Here is a 22,417-nt window from a genome sequence, read left to right as displayed (position 1 = left end):
ACGCGAAGCACTGCTTCACTTCCCTCAATAATTTGACGTGAGTAGGTACTGATGATGATGATGACGTATTCAGTACGGGTGTGACACGTATCAGGAGTGACTTCATAATGGCGGACAATAGATAGAATAATATTTTTTACCCGGAAAAATGCCCAAATATCTTACTCACTTTTGACGGATCTGCTATCCGGTTTTATCCGGTTTTATTTGCTCATAAGCATGAATATGTGCATGTGTAACAGCGCCTTAAATAACTTCACTTTAAAGTGAAAATGCTCGCTTCCAATCGACGCAGCGTTTCCTTCATTTAAAGAGATTGCTCTGATTTCTCCTTCTATGTCCTGGACCCTTTCAAATGGCCCTCCAACGCTTTAGTTTCATGAATTCAAAAACTTTGGCCCGATAGAGCCAATAGCGGCGACAGCAGCATACGCGAAGCTTGGGAAACTTATTCGTAGATGTTTTTTCTGCTAAAGTTTCCGGGTATAAGGTCAACTTTGTTTTTTTTTTGGGGAAATGTGATAAATAAGTTTTGCTGGTAAAACCGGATAGCAGATCCGTCAAAAGTGGCTAAGATAGTTGGGCATTTTCCGGGTAAAAAATATTATTATATTGTCAGCCATTATGAAGTCACTCCTGACACGTGTCACACCCATACTGAATAGGTCATCATCATCATTATGTACTCACGTAGTACTCACGTCAAATTATTGCAGGGAAGTAAAGCAGTTGTCAGGTCTAATTTGGAAAAGTCAGATGTTACGTACATACAAGAAACAGAAATAAAGATACAAAAATCAATATTTACTTTATCTTTTTTTCAGATTTAATTGATTATTTTATTTCTTTACGTATTGAAGGATTCTGTTCTTTACAATTAACCAACGTAAAAAAAACTTTATTATACATACTACGTTGTACATTTGTTTATTATGTATTTAGTTTTAAACTTTAAATCTGATTCATAAAATCCATTGAATATTAAAATTTTTGTTAACACAACCTCGCCATTTTAATATACCTACACTTAGCACAGCAGGATCGCCTAGGTTCTGCACTTATTATCTGACAGACAGACTTTGTCGTCATCAAATAACAAAGAAGGATACTTACTTTGATTTTGCCAAAATATTTTTTTATATAAATAATTCGTTTCATACCAAAAGCATTTTATCCTGAAACTGTGAACTATTCAGTAGAATAAAAGAGATTAAAATAAAATAATAATAATAATAATAAATATCATGGGACGCTTGACACCAATTGACCTAGTCCCAAACTAAGCAAAGCTTGTACTATGAACACTAGGCAACGGATAAAAACATACTTATATAGATAAATACATATTAAACATACAAGACCCGAGAACAAACATTCGTATTATTCATACAAATATCTGCACCGGCCGGGATTCGAACCCGGGACCTCAAGCTTCGTAGTCAGGTTCTCCACTTAGCCATCCGGTCGTCAAAATACATTTGTCCAAATGAAACCTTTTTGAAACGAATCATTTGTACGTTTTGTTTAGACAGTAGTAGAGCAGTGTTTCCAAGTATATCTTCTACCATTATACTCGTATAATATAATGTTACCCTCACAGCATTACCTCAAGTACAACACATTATTCAGATCCAAACAACAACAATAACGTTATACATAATCAATTTACGCAAACAATTAATATCGATACCATTGACATACTCGTGCTCTGTCAAGCGCTCAACGGGACCCACCTAAGTGATTCCATTAAGTCCCCTTTCGTCTCATTTACCTCGGAACCCTAAACCTAAACAAAGTAACACCTAAAGCCCAACACAATCCAATATATACCTTAAAACTAAACACCCACATTCTACAGTCAGTCCGTTTTGAAAATTTGAAGGTTCGGTTTGTGTTGGCGTAAGTTTGAAGTACCGGTAGAATTGTGTTCAGTTCTTGAGTTTGGTGCTAGGGAAAATTGGACTTTGAAGGTTGGTTGTAAATTGAAAGTTGTAAGTAAGTTGTTAAATTAATTTGGAATTACTATATAATTTAACAAAAGGATGTGTGTTAAAGTTTTAGGACAACTTTTGGCTATTATTATCACACTCTTATTTACCTTCGACTTCTCATGCGTAGACCATCAAATGCAGCAGTTGAATCGAAATTTCGAGATTTCATCAGATTCCTGTAGGAATTCCTCAGAATTATATTCGAAATTTCATACCGATCCTGCGAGAATTTTGAGTTCAAAAGTAACCTGTGTGTTATTCCAGACATCCTGTTTTCTACATTTTCTATGTACATGTAAATTCGTGGATCCATTTAACCTTAAGGAGTAACAACGGACACACACACACACATAATCACAAACGCATTTCTAAATTTAGTAGAATGGTATCCAGAAATAGTGCTCGAGTGTAGTGCAGTTTACTCTCGCGTATGACATATAAAATAAAAGGGAACTATATTTTCTGTCACTTAAATTTAGATTTGTCACTAATCTGCGATACCCTAATTATTATATCTATCCCTAAGAAATATATTGGTCATCAAATTAATCAAATCTGTCTCTAAGTATGAGTCATCAGAATCATGTAAACCTGTATCCTAAATTATAGTTTGATCATCAAAATTCGATCACCAAAATAATAGATCTGTCACCTAATAAATAGATCAGTTCCTTGATTCGATGCTTCTACCTATTCTACTAAGGCAGGTCTGGTTAGGTACGACGACGAGCGAAGCGAGGAGGAGTGTTAGGTAGAACTGCGACCCTCAGTGCGCGAGCCTGCCGCGGTAGCGGCCGGCGAAGTGCCAGAACCGAACATTTTTTGCTAATACTTGTATGATGAATATAAATGTTTGTAGTAGGTACTTGAGTCTTGGATGTTTGTATGTATTTAAGTATATATGTATGAATGTCCACCCGTTGTTTAGCACGCATAGAACATACTTCGCTTAGTTTGGAGCTGGGTGGGTCAATTGGTGTAATTTGTGAGAAGATATTATAATTAATTTATTGAATCGGGCGTTACTTTGCGGAGGTCCATATCAATGAACTAAAATAATTTCCTTGCTCACCCGCGACCTTACGATAGCTAAGCTTATGCAAAATATGCGTGTTCATGCAGTTCCTCCACCTCCACACTGTAAGAACACACACAAATCACACAAACCCATCTATCACCACCACCACACTACACTGACGCGTTTCGAACTCAACCAGAGCTCATCTTCAGAGTGACACAACCGTACACCATGCTACCAGTTGTTAGAGTCTAACCGTACACCATGCTACCAGTTGTTAGAGTCTAACAACTGGTAGCATGGTGTACGGTTGTGTCACTCTGAAGATGAGCTCTGTTTGAGTTCGAAACGCGTCAGTGTAGTGTGGTGGTGGTGATAGATGGGTTTGTGTGATTTGTGTGTGTTCTTACAGTGTGGAGGTGGAGGAACTGCATGAACACGCATATTTTGCATAAGCTTAGCTATCGTAAGGTCGCGGGTGAGCAAGGAAATTATTTTAGTTCATAGATATTATTATTATTATTTCATTCATTGTACATCATTATCGTCCAATTTTAGTTCAATTATTTCATGATCAATATTATTGTCCAGTGATTTTAATTCATTTTTAGGAAGCCATTTCTATATATTGTTTGGTGATTCAGTTTTAGTGACACTTCTATTATTTTGGAACCCAATATAATTATTTGATGATCAATATTATTTCCGAGTAATTTTTAAATAATATTTAGGTAACCGCTTTAATATTATTTGGTGATTCAATTAACAGATCTACCATTTTAGGAATAGTATTTTATGCTACTGTATCGTAATAGGGGTCTTTAAAACACGAGTGTGGGTTATATATCCATATATTAAATCCTCTATCAAGACTGTGTTCAAGAACCATTGAGAATGACCTGCATTAACGAGAACTAGTTAGGTATGTCTGCCCCACGAGCTGCGCCCGCTGCGCGCTCGACGACCTGCTGTAATAGAATAGAATAGAATAGAATAGAAAAACTTTATTTTATAATCTGTGTATGTACAAAGATGGTGAAACATTTTTAGTGTCTCAACAGTTACCCTTCCGGGCATACAATGTTTTATACTTCGTAAAGTCGAATTCACAATTTACTAAGTAGCATAAAATTCTTTTAAATTATAAAAAGCCTTTTCTATTAGCCATTTTTTAGTGTTCGTTTAAAAGTGCTTACTTTTTATATCATTGGGAAGATTATTAAATACATGAATAGCTGATATTAAAGCACTTTTTTTAATCATTGAGTTGTTGATCTTGGGAAGTTTAAGATCATATTTATATTGAGATCGAACATTAAACTTACATGATCTCTTCGGAAAGAATTTTGGCTGATTTCTAACAAATAAACATAATTCTAGGATGTATATGCATGTCAGAGTTAGGAAGTGTTTTCCCGAAAGACGTTTCGAAGAGACTCTTCGGTACGCATGCGATATACAGTCCTTAATGATGTATGAAATCTCATTACGATTCAGATAATACAGTCGTGTTCATAATACATTCCAATGTCGTAATGCTGGTCATTACCTATGGTTTTTGAACGCATAATTGAGGATTTACTACATGGGTGTAGATAAAAAAAATATTTTTTATTAGGTCGCCGGAAACGCATTTATTAGGTGATCAATCAATATAAGAAAACTTTATACATTAACAATGACTAAAAGTCTCAATAAAAAATAAGGTAAGTAGATAAATTCGTAGTACAAACAACGAACAATAGAAAATGGCTACACAAGGAATCATATAAGTTTACGAACAAAATTCTCATACCTACTATTAAACACATCATTTTACAACAACAATTATACCAATTAAGTACAAAGAACTCGTCCTTATTTGGCGATTTCTCTGTACTGTCATCAAGATTCTTTGAACGATGCAACTCGAGTTGTACTTATACACGCTCACTGCAGACATAAGACTGGATCGTTATCTATTTCCTTTTCCCCGGCCATTCGACCTCCATCATTACTCACACAAAGCTATAAAGTGTTCCGTCCATTCCCATAGCAACCGATTGATATAAATTGATCTAATTTAAGTCCTATCAATGGAAAAAGTGGGTATAGTAATAGTTTGCTAGTTTGGTGCTGTGTATTGAGAAGTTTCTAAGGGTAAATGAAATACAGGTTGGAAAAAAGATTGGAGGAAAACTGTCTTTAATCCCTTAGTTAGCTCATTTTACTTGAAGAAAACTTTCTTTTATTTTTTAAAAGAAACAAAATTGCATTCAAAAAGATTATCTGAAAATTTCGTGTTTCGCCTGTAAATCGAACCACCTAAAAATTCAAAAAATAAACACTTTATTTTATTACACTAATCGATAGGACTATTGTTCAGGATAGATTTTTTAGTATACGCAGTGTGGGGTCAAATAATAATAATAATATCACGATACAATTCACACCAATTGACCTAGTCCCAAAGTAAGCTTAGCAAAGCTTGTGTTATGGGTACTAAGCAACGGATAAATATAATTATATTCATAGATACATACTTAAATACATACTAAACACCCAAGACCCGAGAACAAACATTCGTATTTTTCATACAAATATCTGCCCCGACACGGGAATCAAACCCGGGACCTCAAGCTTCGTAGTCAGGTTCTCTAACCACTAGGCCATCTGGTCATAAGTTGGATACATAGACAGACAGGCCTAAAAAATTAAGATTTTCAGACAAAATGGTATTGACAGATCCTATATAAAGTGATCCTATGAGGGTTCCCTTTTTCCCTTTGATTCTTTCAGTATTTTAATAAATAGACACTTGGTACGTGTAAACCCATTAGCTATTCTTGTATCATACTTCCCCCCGGCCAAAGGGACTATCGGATATTTCTTTTATTTATAAGAATCAGTTAATCTCTAACTTTTCTAATCGGCAACGACGTAGTATACAATCGATCAGTAGTCCAAGTGTTAATTAAAAGAGCCTCAAGGAACAGTGTTTCAAAGTCAAAGTCAATCTTTATCCAATTTAGGGTCTAACAATGAATAATAAATGTCAAAAATCTACCACCGGTCCGGAAAAACTTCTGCTGAGAAGCCCTCGGCAAGAAACTCAACGAGGTTTTTTTTCATCATTGTCATTTGATTGTTAGTCTAATATTTGGTAGATGGTGAATTGCTCTGATTATGAACTATGATTGAGTCATAAACGCATCAGCCTAATGTGTGCAGTGTAGATGCAGAGAAACCGCATGAACACATAACCTATATTATCGTAAGGTCGCGGGTGAGCAAATTAATTGTTCATGGTTCATTAATATGGACATCCACAAAGTAACGCCTGATATTAAACAACATGTCGAGCTAAACTCGATTTAAGACGTGAGTGATCCGTTAGAATACCGCTTAATATGAGTGAGTCGCACGGTAGTTTCGTGTTAAGTCTGATACAATAAACTAGTTAGAACACTGCTCTTACTGTAGCACTGTGCTCCAAGAATACCAAAGTTAGATTACAATGACTTCACTATTTAGCGTCCACGGTAATAATTGAGTTCGTCAACTATTCCCAATCCCATTTAAGCAACTTGGTCATCGTGTCGGCTATTTGTTGACGGTACCGCTACAATGAGGTAACTTCCGGACTCTTTTGTCTTTAGAGAGATAGGTTGCAACTGGAAGTCTAGTGGTTACAGCTATTTCGTAACCAAACTGTTACAGTCTTGACTTGCACTTGCACTTGCAATTTATTTATTTTTTATTCTCGCTGACTATTTATTATACTTAATAAGATTTATTTATTTTGTATACATTTGACGATCCTTTTGTGAATTTCTTGTAATTAACTGACATGTGCTTATAATGTATTTTTTCAAAAGGTAATAAATAAATCTAATCTAATCTAATCTTGTGCAAAGATATCGACACGGCAAAGTTACAAAAAAATGTGCACACGACTTTATGCACTTAACATTAAAGTCGTGGATACATATTTTTGTAACTTTGACATAGACATTCACATAACTTTACTTCGACATGAAACTTAAAATAATAATACACAATTCACAGAAAAGAAAACATTTGATGATGTTGAAAAGGAACTTGACTCAGCATTATGCTGCAGTAATTATGTGCCTACTATAGCGCTGATTTTCAGTCAAGGCACCTAATTTCTTGGACCGGAAAAAATTTACATATCTTTGCACTTGACTGTAGGCGCAGCCGCTTTTTTGATGAATAGGTACGAAGTGAAATAAAGCAGAGTAAAGCTTTATTTGCGAAAGTGTAAACAGACTTGGAGATGGTTTGTGGCACGTCCCAATGCGGCAAGCTTGTATTTTCATCGGAGCCAATAGGATGTGCTTTTATTTGAATAGGATAGTATATCACTTACACTATCAATTACACTCACAGAAGCAGGCGCACTTAGCCACATTATGGGTCTTGTTTGGTCACCGGTGGCGAAGGAAGACAATGAGAACGAGACTACATGGACCTGGGATCATATCTGTATGAAAATGTAGAAGTCAAGAGGACCACTGCCAAGATGGTATTATCATCATATCAGCCTTTAGGACATCCACTGTTGAACTTAGGCCTCCCCCATAGACCTCCATGTGCTCGTTTGTAAGCGGCCTGCATCCACCGTGAATCCGCGGCTTTAACCAGGTCATCCGTCCATCTCTTTGTAACATGTCCTAAGCTGTGCTTGCCGATCCGCGGTCTCTATTCGAGAACTTATCCGTGCTATATGGCCTGCCAGGCCACTTCAATGAGCTAATTCACAGTAGCCAAACTGTAGGACATTAATATAAACTAAGAAATACAGTAGACCCTGTATTTCCAATGTCCGTTTTTCAACCGTAAGCATAAAATCTAATTCCAATAACGACTCGACCTTCTGTCAGCGTAATAAATTCGAATTAGACCTTTTCAGGCCGGCCCTTGATGGATATTTATGCTTGAAAGGTAAAAATACAAAACAGAATTACTATTTGTTTCGTCACAATTGCGACTGGCAAAAACTCTGCAGTTTCTTTTTTTCTTCTCTTAGTATATGGATAATTTATGGACATTACGTCGCACATTTAGAGGGGGGAGACATGTGACAAGGGGGGGGTTGACTAAAAATGGTCAAAATTTGTGTGACGTACTTTATGGATCCCTGGATCCTACCGCATACCGAATTCAGAGATTTTCTAAAAATGACCTGCTTCGACTGTTAACCGACTCAAATGTGAAAAAAAACCGCAGTTTTATAATGCCAATCGAAAAAATGGTTAAATAAATCCTCTTAAGTAACATAGTAAATTTAAAAAAAACCCTAATAACCCTAGTGCAGGCAAGTGTGTTACATAGAATTTTGTAAAACATAGTATCTATTGTTATTTTGTACTGAAAATTATTGTTTTTATTATTATTATTATTAAATAAATTCCAGCCGCTAGTATTGAAAACATGCAGGTATTTTTATGCAACATTAAAAAAAATATTTTGTATATGTTTTATAAATTAAAAATTCACAATGCTTGTTATCGAATAGAGAGTCAATTTTTAAGCTACCTTTACAAATAACAAAGTTATGAGGGTTTGAAATTCAAGATTAGACAGAGAAAGACATACTGGCATGTGACGTCACACGCCAGTACCGCCATACTTGCTGCATAGAGAAAAGCGTTTGAAAAAGAGACAGATATATAGATTTTGCAAAAAATCACTATAAATCCAATTTTCAACCGATTTAAGTTTTCTTTTCGCTAAACATTGTCTGTATATCTATATTTTCATAGTAATATTAAGATATGGCAAATTCAGGAGTTGTCAAATACCGTATTCCCAAGATTATTTTAACAAAATCCGGTAATTTCAATTCAAATTGCTACTAAGGTTTCCATAGGACTATTGGTTTTTTCGCGTAAAAGCATAGTATATTTTTTATCGAGGGACTAAAATAAGCCAATAACTCGAGGTAGTTAGCCACCCGAGCTTTAGCGAGGGTGTCTTTTTATCCGAGGGTTTATATTGACTTTTAGTCTTTTGCTCTTTGCTCGACATCATAATTTTCACTATCACTTGACAACATAGTGAGAATAATAAATTTATTTTCATCGTTTATGATTTACGCTCTACAACAATTTCAAAGTTTTCGCGGTAAGTGTTTTTTTCGAACCAGATAACAGATATAACACAATTGCATCGGTGAAATGGTCCATACACAAACTGGAATAAATATAATGGCGCCACCTTCTATGCGGAAAAAGCATAGACCAAAGACCACGTAGACTAGGAACGTAACGTTTTCGTCATCTTATTTTATGCCAAAAACTAAGCAAGTACGCTGTTTGAGTTTATATAAGTCACTTCAATTAATTACTTTTACTCTCTAGGGACTAAAGTTCTCACTTTACTCCCGCCTCGTTAGGCTATATTGACCTACCTTTAGAGCATGAGAAGTGAAAAAAATATTTCAAAACACATATCAGCCGTAGTTCACGTAAATTACGATATTTAGACAGTATATTTTTTTGTAACCTGGAACCTATATCCTTTAAGAAGGTATATCGATTTATGTCGTGCCGTCACCGCCACAGCATCCATTAAACTCGTACGTGACCGATACACAGCCATTAGCACCTCGCAGAGCAATTTACACCAATATACGTACCTTTAGGACCTACAAAGGCACAGGGTAAGATGTAACTTGCGAACCGATATCGTCTTTTACGATTAAACTTTGTAATAAAATAGAGGTGTTAAAACTTTCGTGATTTTCTTTTGTTGCCACAAACCACATTAAATAAGATTTCATACAAAATCAAAGTTTTTAATTGTGATAATGAGGAGCGACGCCAAGCAGCGCTGTTTTTCAGCCGACACCCCTCTCAGTATACTCCTACAGTACTGCCAGATGCGGACTAAAAGTTAGATTTTGTATATTAACAAAAAAAAATAACAATAAAACATGCAAAAGTAAAATTAAAAAGTAAAAGAGAAATAAAATATGTTAACAGGAAATTAAAGTACCTACATAAGTTGTATTTTTTAAAGTATTAACCTTAGCGGTCCCCCGACACCGACGACACTTAGATAAAAAAATATTACTAGATACTTATACTAAATTAACTTGGCAAAATTTGCGGGAAATCAGCATAGTCCCCGCGGGATAGGGATAAATGAGTTCTTCGCAGATGAAGTCGCGGTCAACAGCTAGTTAGTGCATTATTATTTTTTACTTTTTAGTTGTCTTTTTTAGCGGCGTGTTTTTTTGGGCTTTTTTATTTTTATTTTTGGGGGCGTTATTTAAATTTTTAATTTAAGTTTTTTTATTTCATGTGTATTAAACTGTTTTTTTTTAAGTGTGCTAGTGTGTTGGATATCCTGGCTGCAGCATCAACTCATCTTGTTGCCACTATTGCATTGTATGTAGAATTAAATACTAATCAAAAGGAATCAAACACGACATATCTGCTATTATTTTTTTAAGAGTATACTGGTGTGCTGGATATCCTGGCTGTAGCATCAGCTCGTAGTGTTGCCACTATTCCATTGTATGTACAATCAAATATGGATCAAAACGAATCCAAACACGACATTATGTGCTATTATTTTTTAAAGAGTGTACTAGTGTGCTGGATATCCTGGCTGCAGCATCAGCTCATACTGTTGCCACCATTGCATTGTATGTAGAATCAAATACTGACCGAAATGAATCCAAACACGATATATCTGCTATGGTTTTACCAAGAGTTTACCTACTAGTGTTCTGGATATCCTGGCTGCAGCATCAGGCCGAGAATTCCATAATCTTGCGTAGTTATATAGCATATAAGGGTGTTTCAAATTTTAGGTCCCAAATATGTTTGTAAGTAAAGTAATACCCGTTATGCGTCTAAGATTCCTACCGCAGCGAACAAAAGAGCTGATGATATTGAAACGGCTGAACCGATTTTGATAAAACATGTCTAAGAACCATTGCTAGAAAACCTGCTTTCAAATAAAAAAAACCGCATTCAAATCGGTCCACCCGTTTAAGAGCTACGGTGCCACAGACAGACACACATAGCGGTCAAACTTATAACACCCCTCTTTTTGTGTCAGGGGTTAAAAATGACCAAGTGCGGGTGATTCGCGAAACGAGTGTTGGTACTATTCGTGATCAAGTGCGAGTAGTTCAAAGGACTCGCATTGCTAGGCAAACTTGATACGCATTACTTCAGTGTACTACTCGTGACCACGGCCACTGTAATGTGGTCGAAACGTCGAGGTAAATATTACTCTTGTGTTAGCGTGATAGCGTCCCGTTTGTGATTTTTAATTATTGAACTCACAAGGCACTTAGGACGTTCCAAAAAAGTAAATTTAGGTAGACACAATGTTTTAGACTAATGAGGTCATTACTAATTTTATAATTTAAATTCGGGTTTTGTTCCGCATACCTTGATTTTAAATCATCAAACACACATAAATCACATAAACCCACCTATAGCCTCCACAGTACACTAACTCAACCAGAGCTCATCTTCAGAGCAACACAAACGTTCATGCTACCAATCTAAAGCCGCGTATCCACTAGAGGCAGCCTCGGGCCGAGCGGCTGCCTCGCTCCGAGGCCGAGACGCTGCCAAAGGCACGGCTCAGACTGAGGCTCCTTTGAGCAGGGCCAAAAAACCGACAAAATATGGCTCGGCTCGCGGTGCTCGGCCTGAGGCTGCTCTAATGGATACGCGGCTTTACGATATTGAAGACGTTGAAATTTGGTTTTATTTCATTGACATACCTACCTACGCATTGGTGGTCCTCTGCAAAGTAACGCCTGCTTCAATAAATTCTTTAACTATACTGTTTTTCTCACTAAAGTAATTTTCACTCCAATGGCGCAGCGAACTGGTCCTATAAATAGCACAGCAAACAGTGCGATCCCGAAGGCGACGCCGCAAACAAGCAATCAGTGTAAATACTCGTTCGGACACGTCCACCGATATTTGCGGTGCATGACGTCATAACTTGATTAAATCCCTTGCTACAAACTAATACCTATATAAAAGTAGTATGTAAACTCTTTATTGTATAAAAGAAAATTAACAAAATACAATTGACAAACTAGGTAGGCAGGTAGTGTAGGTACTTTTAGAGTTCCATACATACTGGAGAAGAAATAATTTTTTGGAAAATTTTCATTTTATAAAGAAAAATTAAGCTTTTTTAGCTGACTGTACTTTTTGTTGATTCTACTTGTATTGTCACTCAAACTACATTTGCATACTAAATTTCAAGTCGATGCCATTAACCGTTGAAGAGTTCCGTCCTGTGGAGACGATCCTGACCGGACTACCAGGATGTCACTACCAGATTATTGTATTGTCACGCAATTTACATAAGTATACCGAATTTCTGGTCAATCCAACTACTGGAAGTTGGTCGAATTCAACTTCCAAGATTTGATTACAGACAGACAGACAATGAAACAGGTGAAACTAAATAAAAGCTTGTAATAATGGAACTCTTATAGGATCACTTTGTAGTCCGTCTGTCTGTTTATTCGTCTGTCAAGACTTTTTTCTCAAGAACGCGTGGAGGTATCAGACTGAAATTAATATCAAAGGTAGGTTTGCTACCCCTTGAAGCAAGCCGATCAGAAGATACAGTCATTAAAAGAAGTTGTTTCCATTAAAAAATGTCGTAACTGAAAAACCTATTAGATTCTTCCAGTCTTCTTGGAAACCTTAAATTTGGTGTAAAGGTAACTCTTACAGCGTAACCAATAAAGTAAGTCTAAAAACTATTTTTTTTGTCTGTCTATGACAGTAACTACAGTACCGGCCAAAAATATATATTATCACCTTTATGTTTTTATACCTAAACTTTTTTGGAGTAACCAACATTAATTATTTTGTAGCATGTATATTAACTAACAGGTTTATTACGCCATGTAATAAGTTTTCTACGAAATAATATAAACAATAAGATGTAGGCACACCATTTTAAAAAAAATTACTACAATGTAACGATATGGAATAACATTACTTAGCCATAAGAAAATTACAGGAGACCCACTTGCTCGTTTGCCATCCAGTCGAATAAAAATAAAAAAATAAAAAAATTAAAAGTCATCAAAGATGTACCTATTAGATATAGAGGTACTAAATATTTAGTGGCAAAGCCTTTTGCTTCGATTACAACTTAACAACGTCTAGGCATGTGGAGTCTTGAGGGAAATTTTCTATTCCTTCTGAAGTTAAACGAGCCTATCAATTCCTTAAAGGGTCGGCAACGCACCTGTGATTCCCCTCGTGTTGCGGGTGTCCATGGGCGACGGTGATCGCTCTCTATCAGGTGACCCGTCTGCTCGTTTGCCCCCTCGTTTTATAAAAAAAAAAAAAAAATTTTTGCTTTCGTTAGTAGGTCTTTTTCCTTTTAATCGTCTCTCCAGCTCTTCCCATAACGATTCTATAATGTTAAGGTCAGGTGATAAACTTGGCCATTCCATCGGAGACACGCGACGCCGCATAAACCACTCTTGTACGTTTAACTTTGTGTTTTGGATCGTTATCCTGCTGGAAAATGTAACCGCGACCGATATTTCTTTAATAATCTCTTACTTGTCTAACAAGACTTACGCAAAATATTACGATCGACGACAGAAGTAGTGCAACGCGGTCGACCACGTATTTTCTTATTGACTATACATTTCGTAGTCTTTAAACGCTTATTATGCTTATAAGGCCATAGGTCAAACTAGGATACCACGCCTAAACTTTGCTTATATAACTACGGAATACTAAAACCTATCACTTGAAAGTGTAGAGGAGGTGGATAAGCCAGGTAGTTGGCGTGTGGCAGGGCTCAGAAGTAAAATATGGAAAGTATCCGACACGGAGCTTTATTGACTTTGATGCTTCGGTACAACAGATGATGATTATATTCTTATAACACGTAAAACGGAAGATTTAGAATTATATAGTAAATAATAGTACGCAGACCGGACACAGAGGTCAAGAGGTTCAGACAGAAGTGACAGATCAAAATCATGTGTTACAATATGCAAGAAAGCGAAACCAGTGATGCCATATCCTTCATGTCCAAATGTAAAGAATGACATTCACTAACAGAAAGAACGTATTTCATTTGTTAGCCTTATCATCAAACTTGCCAGCAAAGGATATAAATCTGAATTCGTTGTCACCACTCGTTAGGAGAGACCTTTTTCGTCAAGTTTTAACTTTGGTCATAAAAAGTTCCCCCAAACTTTATGGCCGCGATCGAATCAGGCTGTGATTGGGCCGCAGCCGGAAATGAAGGGTCCAGTAGGGCTCAGCTGTTTAAAGTTTTATTAGGGTACTGTACCCAAAGGATGCTAACTAGACATTTTAGTAAAGCTCTACTTTGGGGAGATCTATGTGAATGGACTTCAAACTGGCTCGTTCCAGAGGAAAGTGAGTGCCCTGCGTGTCCAGTAATAATAAAATACTCAGGTCACTGTTGGGATCGACATGACCTTCATTTGACTTTGAAAACTATGACGTAGACGATCCAAGTTGTACCTAATTTATTCTGTGAATATTGTTTATTCTGTGATTATACAAAATAATACGGGTGGACCCGCAATCTGACATTATTATGATACCTTGACTTTGGCAGTAACTGTCATCCTTGTCATTATTGACAGTTAACCTCTTCACCACAGATAAGAAATAAAATAATGCTGGTACTCAACACACGCATATACAGCTAAAATTTATGTAATAAGCATTGATGGGGCGATAGTTAACTATGACGTCATCAACCAAAATAGTTTCAATACCTAATTCATTTTAAAAAATATCTAAAGATTTATATTAAAATATAATTATCATAATTGGTTACTAATAATTGACTTTTCTATACAAAAAAGCATTGATATTTTTTTAGACAATCCTAATAGGGAATATTACTGCAATTTTCTGCCGTCAGATTGCAACACTAGCACAAAACCGTAAACAGTTTTTTGAGTATCTTAAGTGTCCGTACTTCGGTAGGATGCCATATTATTTCAATTAAATTTTTGGAAACAGAGCTAATCGTTACTATCGATGTAAATATCATGTTGTCTTGTTACTAATAGACAAATATGTAATTTCTTTACTAAAACTCTTTGGTCATGATCCGTCATGGCGACAAAATGTAAAGAGAACTGACGTTGTCATGGCGGTTTGCGCTAGTGTCGCCCCCTGCGCAGAGTTTCGCCTAATATGCCCTATTAAGACCACAGATTACTAATATGTAGCTAGCTACAGATAAGACAGTCAATTATTGTTGTTTCCTATTATTGACGTTGTAGCGCTGTTAAATTTTACAGTCTGTGGTACTTGTTCGACAGTCGTAGGGCTTTCCACAGGTCGATATAATCATTATCGATAGTCTCCAGTCAATGCTAGTGATGCGCTCTACGATAAATGGGAGTTACGGATGTCTTGTACTAATTTAATTTTTATTCATATAAGTTATGAAATAAAACGACCAAGTATTTTTAATCATTTATTCATTAAAGGGTCTCTTTCCATTAAATTTATATTTGAATAAAATTTTGAACATGGAGCTATTATTGCAAAGGTTAGAAAAACTTATCCTTAGACGAGAGTGGTACACCATGAACCATTTCCATTTCAGTGAACAGGCAAGGATACGAATATCGAATCAGCGCACCTATTCGATCGAACTGAGTATGGTCAAAATGTCTTTCACATACGCGTTTCAACAACAGTTGACTCTTGGTTAAAGCCCGCAAATAAGGGCTAGTCGGTACTAGCAACGACATCCAAAGATTACGTAAATAGTCGTTTTTGGGCATGCAAAATAGTTTGTGAGTGGCACTTGTTGAATTACAAACAACAACACAACACTTGAATTTTGCCATGATGGAAGTCACTGGAATATCACTCGCACGAAACACTACCGCAAGTAGAGTATTGTATTGTTAAACAGAGGAGGATACCCGCACTCAACTTAATGTTTAAAACACAATGACGGGTAATTACATGACAGCAAAGAAATGGCGGCGGTCCACAGATTGTAATAATATCATACAAATGACAGCGCTACAACGTCGATGAATGAAACTAAACTGTCAGGCCCCTGATTAAGACGTACTTACCGGTTTATACCTAGTGCCATCCACGAAGACGTGTGATTTTGTCAAAATTAGACATTAATGACATTGTAATAAGAACCATGGCACGCGTCATCGTGAATGACTCTACCTATAAGTTTATACGTACTTATTTAATATACTGGTGGCTCTGTTAACCGAAGATGCTTAAGTCTGTCAAGATGGCTTAAATAACTATAACTTGAAAATCACTCCAATATTTTCGAATAAAGAATCGGCTATGAAGATCCATATAATTACTAGCTTGCTTAGTACCCAAGTACAAGCTTTGCTTAGTTTGGGACTAGGTGAATTGGTGTCAATTAGGGTTTTCACAGAGGCGAAATATCGCTAGATGGCGTTAGTATCGTGAGATCCATTTGACGTTTGCTTGCAATGAGGGCTATCGTTTTTTGTCTCACTAGATGGCGCACTGTTGCGTGAGGTTTTTAAGTATGGCTTTCAAAGTCTGTTATTACGGGCGTGAAAACAAAGTTTAGATTAAAATCATATTTAATACACCTTAAAGCCGTACCATAAAAATATCGAGCATGCCACAGTGTTGCATAGTCCCCGTTTTGTTCGGAAAAAAGGGAGGACAAAGGTTTCCGAAAGACAAAACTGTCTCAAAACACAGACATTAATTGCCCCGGAACGCATATTTGCCATAATTAATTTCAGGTATTGCAAAATATTCACAAAATTATTCTAATTATAAATAAACCCGCGTTGCTCACCCAAAAACTATGAGATTTGACATTTCGGAGACCTCACGCTACACTAGCGCCTCTAGTGGTGAATTCATACGCGATAGCCCTCATTGGCTCATTTAGTTATTTAACCAATCACGAGCAAACGTCAAATTGCCCTCACGACACTAACGCCATCTAGCGATATTTCGCCACTGTGAAAACCCTCATTGTCCCATGATTTTTATGATTATTATTTTGTTTATTATTATCGATATTGATCACAAAATTTTATATTCGACCTATGTACTCGTTCGAGAAGGATAAGAAACAAACTAATCGGCATACAGAAGATAATTTTCCAAACTAAAATGTAAAGGCCATATTATTTATATATAAAAGAAAGAAGAAAGAAAGAAAGAAAGAAAATACATTTATTCAACACAAGACACAACAATAGTATTAAGTACAAATAGACAACACGTAGGAAAGTATGTGTCATTGCGGTTGTGAATCGGACACTGGCTCAGCATAATGCTGAAGCGTTAATAATAAACACCCCAGCGCTGATTTTCAGCCAGCACCGTTGGTGACCCTAATGGACCCTAATGGTCTATAAACCTAATGGTCTTGCTAATTCTAATGAATTACCAAGATATTTTTCCAAATTCAAATGAAACGTGAGGTACCGGGTTTAGAAATAAAGCACAGTTTTAATTGAAGTCCCGTTTCAGCGTAATTTAAACAAAATAGTGAGTCTGCTGTATAATTATAGAATTAATTTCATAAAGACCGATGTTTTCTGTGTTTAATAGAGAAATATCCGGTTGTAAAAATTATACGTACCCATGAGTTATTACGGTTTTAGAATTGAGATCCAAATGGTTGACTGCTTGAAGTTGGATTGTGTTTGATATTTTTTTAAACAAAACTTATGTTTTTACTTGAGATGTTTCTACAGATGCATTTGTATATTTGTAACTCTTTCACACTAAAAATAGATAATTTTAAAAAATTTAAAGGAAACCGATTGCGTAAAAAAATGACTCTTACTTAGTCCGCGCAGCAAGATGGTAATAAATCATCTCATAATAGGTAGGTATTATTAACTGTTATAAGCCAACACTATTTATACACTCTTCTATTTATACACTATTTTACCCATATTTTAAGCATAATTTTCGTAGTCTTTTGTTAAAACCCTTTATTTTGATCTATTTTGTCCATGGCTATATGAAGTTCTTGGGTAAATGATTCGTTTTATGCTCTTGTTGTACAATCTACTATTTTGTTTGGTATAGTCAAAATATCATAACGGGATTATCAAGCTATTTTTGCACGAGTAATATTTACCTCGACGTTTCGGCAACGTTACAGTTGCCGTAGTCACGAGTAGACTGAAGTGTGGGGTGTCAAGACTGTTGTCTGCCTAGCAGCGCGAGTTCTACGAACTACCCGCACTTGATCACTAATAGTACCGGCACTCGTATCACGAACTACCCGCACTTGGTCCCTTTTTTTTGTTTGGTATTTTGTATTCTTACCTTTTTTATTTTTTATCTGTTTTGTGTTGTGTCTTTAGCGAATCAACGGGGCAATGCGACAAGCATTTTTGGTACGTTTGGTTCTGGTTTGCGTCGGTCTAGGTTTTGGGGTTTAGGTTTTAATGACGAAGTATGTTGCGGATCTGGAATTTGCTTTGTTGACAAAGCCTGTTTACCTCTACAAAGTAGGCCTTGTAACAGGAGCAAAAAATTAAACCACAGCTTCCACTCTTTATCTTGAGCTAATTTAGTTCTACAACTTTTGAAAATAACTTGTATTATGATTTTTATTATAGTTTAAAGTTTAATTGGACAAGCAATGTACCTATTGCAAAATCCGTCATTTTGTTACGTGACAGGCGATGTCATTTAGGCTATTGGATGCCGTACATTGAAAATACCATTTAATTCGTTCGGAATAAACATAATAATAAAATTACTTAATTTTTGAAAGCTGCAGAACTAAATTAGTTCCATTTGAGTAGCAGAACCTGGGTTTTTACTTTTTGCTCCTGTTACAGGGCCCACCGTATGACTAGTTCACCTGACGAAACCTGCGCTGTAGATGTGGTCTTTCTAAATTATGTTTTTTTGCTATTATAGACGGAAAGTCTTTTATTTGTTTGTGCCCCGAATAAACTTTTTTCATTATAAGGCTCCGTCTACACTTAAGCAGGAGTCCGGATAGCGCTCATCACCGTGCGTAATCAAGGGAATGATAATACGCCGCACTGGCCTCGTTATTTACTGGTTTTGGCGCGATTCGCCGATACGGATAACTTCTAACGGAAGTCCGCGTATGGCCGCAATTATAGCGATTCTCACATACCTTATTTAATAAAATAAACCTGAGGCCGTATTGCGTAACGTTTCCGACGCTTGCGATCGCAATCAAATGACAGATTACGCATACAAAAACTGTCATTTGATTGCGACCGCGAGCGTCAGAAACGTAAGACAATACGGCCTCTGGATAACTCACGTCTTAAATCGAGTTTCGCTCGACATGTCTCGAAAATATAAAGTACTTACATAGTATATCTTAGCTGTGATAACGTACACTGAAAAAAAGATTTGCTAAAAGTAACAAAAAAAAATTTTGCTTGTAACATAACTTGAGTGACTACAAATCTAAAAGATAGGTGATGTCACAAAATCAGTTTTGCAATATTAGCATTAGTTTGGGTCCTAATTAATTAGTAAATTTTGGTTATACGTCAAGTAGCCAAACTAGTCCAGCTATATTTTTTTTTCAGTGTACGTCCGCTTTGTCGGCACGTAAGCACACCGTCCACGTAATTATAATAAATGGCAGAAGTACCACTACCATGAGTTTACAGTGACCGTGTGCGTAAATGGCAGTGGCGTAAATTATTTGTAGAGGCGCTGTACAATTCTCCATGCAAATAATTTACGCCGTCGCTATCGAGTACGGTCACTGTAAACTCTTGGTAGTGGTGGCCGAGATTTACGCTATGCGCGCAAGTCTAAGCTATATAAAAGTTTGTCAAACGTAATTCCTTAAATAACTTAATGATATTATACTAAAATGAGTATGAACGTGGCGTGGAGAGTAAAGACAGCTGGTGAAATTACTGGCACTTGAGGTTTCCCATCTTAGGCCTCTAGGTTGGCAATACCTCTGGTGTTGCACATGTTTATGGGCGGTAGTGATCTCTTACCATCAGGAGACCCACTTGCTCGTTTTCCATCAAGTCGAATAAAAAAAACAAAAAAAAATATTAATTTAAAATGACTGAACTTTGAAATGGCAACGTTTTGCTACTTTTCTAAAGTCGGTAAGATTATTAGATATTGTCGAACACGTCCGCTTCAAGTGACTCCACAACCCCGAAACGATAACCTTCAGCATTCGTGCCTAGACTCATTTACTTCATTTCGAGTCAAATTGCATTGTGTAGGACTACCAGGCCAATAGGCCTGGGCGTTATGGGCTATTCTAGTAAATTGAAGCGCTATACCTAAGTCGGGGAAGCTCAGCTTTGACTCTTATATCCCAGCGTTTCAAATAATAAAGAAAACTTTCACTCTCCCGAGATTTGGTCAGTACAGATTAGTTTTTTGGAGACTTTTTGTATTTTTTATTTCAACTCCAAATTGTGTTACTTTTACGGCCATCCCATGAAATCCAACGACTGTAGGACCTTGGATATGTAAGTCTCCCTCATAGACTCCAGTTGCTTCAGTTGGTAGCATCCCTTGGTGGACGCCCTACGCTGAGCTTACCAATTTATAAATGGCCTGTCCTTAGCCACTTCCACAAGCTCCCGAGACTCGGTCCTTTACTGTCTCATTTTTTTTCATTTTCATTTATTTATTCAAGAACAATATACATTGTGTTTGAAATCATAACGGGTACCTATTAGATAAAAATGTATAACAATAGAAAACATACAATATCCACAACATAATCAATTCAAGCCAATTAAACAAAAAAAACATATTTTCATGTCAATTTCTAAAATGTCAATACATTAATATATTAATTAACTCAATGGTTCAGCTACAGTGCAACGACCATGGTCACGAATAAATATTTAATGACGCGGATATATATGATCGTGATACCGATAGATATATGTATTATAAAAAAATAATTAAAAAATCAGAAGCCAGACTACCTTATAAAAACTTTAAAGTAAAACTAAAAAGGGAAAACAAAACCCAAGATATTAACGCTATCTAGCGATATTCATACTGATATTAGAAATGCGAAAGTGTGTGTGTATGTTCATGTGTTAGTATGTTGTCCGTCTTCACGTCGCAACGGAGCACCAGAGTGACTTAGGCTACTTTTTATCCTGGAAAAATGCACGCACAGTTCCCAAGGGAACCGCGCGCGGTAACCGAATTCCACGCGGCCGAAGCCGCGGGCAAAAGCTAGTTATAATATAATATCAAGATATCATTGACCAAATTCACTGCTATAAGGAATAGTTTAATTTCCATTGAAAACGTTATTTTAACTGGGTTTCAAGGGATGTTAATTTACTTTAGTAACATTATTATAATAATATTTTTTCTTGAATTCAGTACCCTTAGTGTCTCGATCGCGTTCGGGTTAAAATCTCAATTAGTATGGAAACACGAACATCGCAAACGTCCGCTAGAGGCGTCCGCCGCGATCGAGACGTATTTCGTAACCGAAAACTTACACTAAGGGCACAGTTGACGGAATGATTACAAACCGTTCTCGTAAATTCTAACAAAGTGTAGGGGAGACCGAGGAGAATTGTTATAGAGGAGAGTAGACAACGTCGATTTTTTTGAACTTATTAACTGCTAGCGAGCTCGCAATAGCGCGCGTTCTTAGTTCAAGTCTAGAGCTATTTTGATAGCTAACGCGCTAATTAATAATAAGTAAATTAATGCGCTGTTGCGAGCTTGCTAGCAGTAAATAAGTTCCCAAAAATCGACGATGTCACAACTTTCCTCTGTCACAACTCGCCCCCACCTCACACGTGTCTCCCTCAGTCCCACAGGCTCCCCTGCCTTTGTTTTTATATTATGTTCGAAATACCGAAAGATTTCACACACAATGGAAATTAGAAGCGGGAACTCCTCAACGGTATTAATGTTAATTGCATTAATTATGTCTCCTGTCACAGCGCTCGGGGGCTTTATAATTTCCTTTAAAAACTTCAAACGTATCATCACGTACGAAATTATTACTTGGTAAATTTCTTTGCTCTCTAGTCTTCGCCTGCGGCTCCACTCGCATTTCATTCTGGCATTTATTAAAATTCCAGGGTTTTTTAAATACCTCACCACCTCAAAAGCTGGCAGTCTAAGATAATTCGTTTCTTGCGGATATTTTTGCCACGCTAGGTTAAACCACAAAACAGATAAGTACAGAAATCAATCTACTTACAAAGTGCTCTTGAGCAACGCACACATAGACACTGCTCACGGACACGAAATCTCGGACCGGTTGGGACCAGTGCTACACCCTTGTTTACCTTTTCGAACGAACTTACGACTTACCAGTAGTAGTGTAAAATATACTTAGTGCCTTTGCACTACTTTTAAAAGATAAAGGCAAATTCCATCAT

Source organism: Choristoneura fumiferana, chromosome 6 (genome assembly GCF_025370935.1).
Source record: "Choristoneura fumiferana chromosome 6, NRCan_CFum_1, whole genome shotgun sequence".
NCBI classification, from domain to species: domain Eukaryota; kingdom Metazoa; phylum Arthropoda; class Insecta; order Lepidoptera; family Tortricidae; genus Choristoneura; species Choristoneura fumiferana.
The sequence above is the reverse complement of the archived record's forward strand: the minus strand, read 5'-3'. Positions refer to the sequence as shown.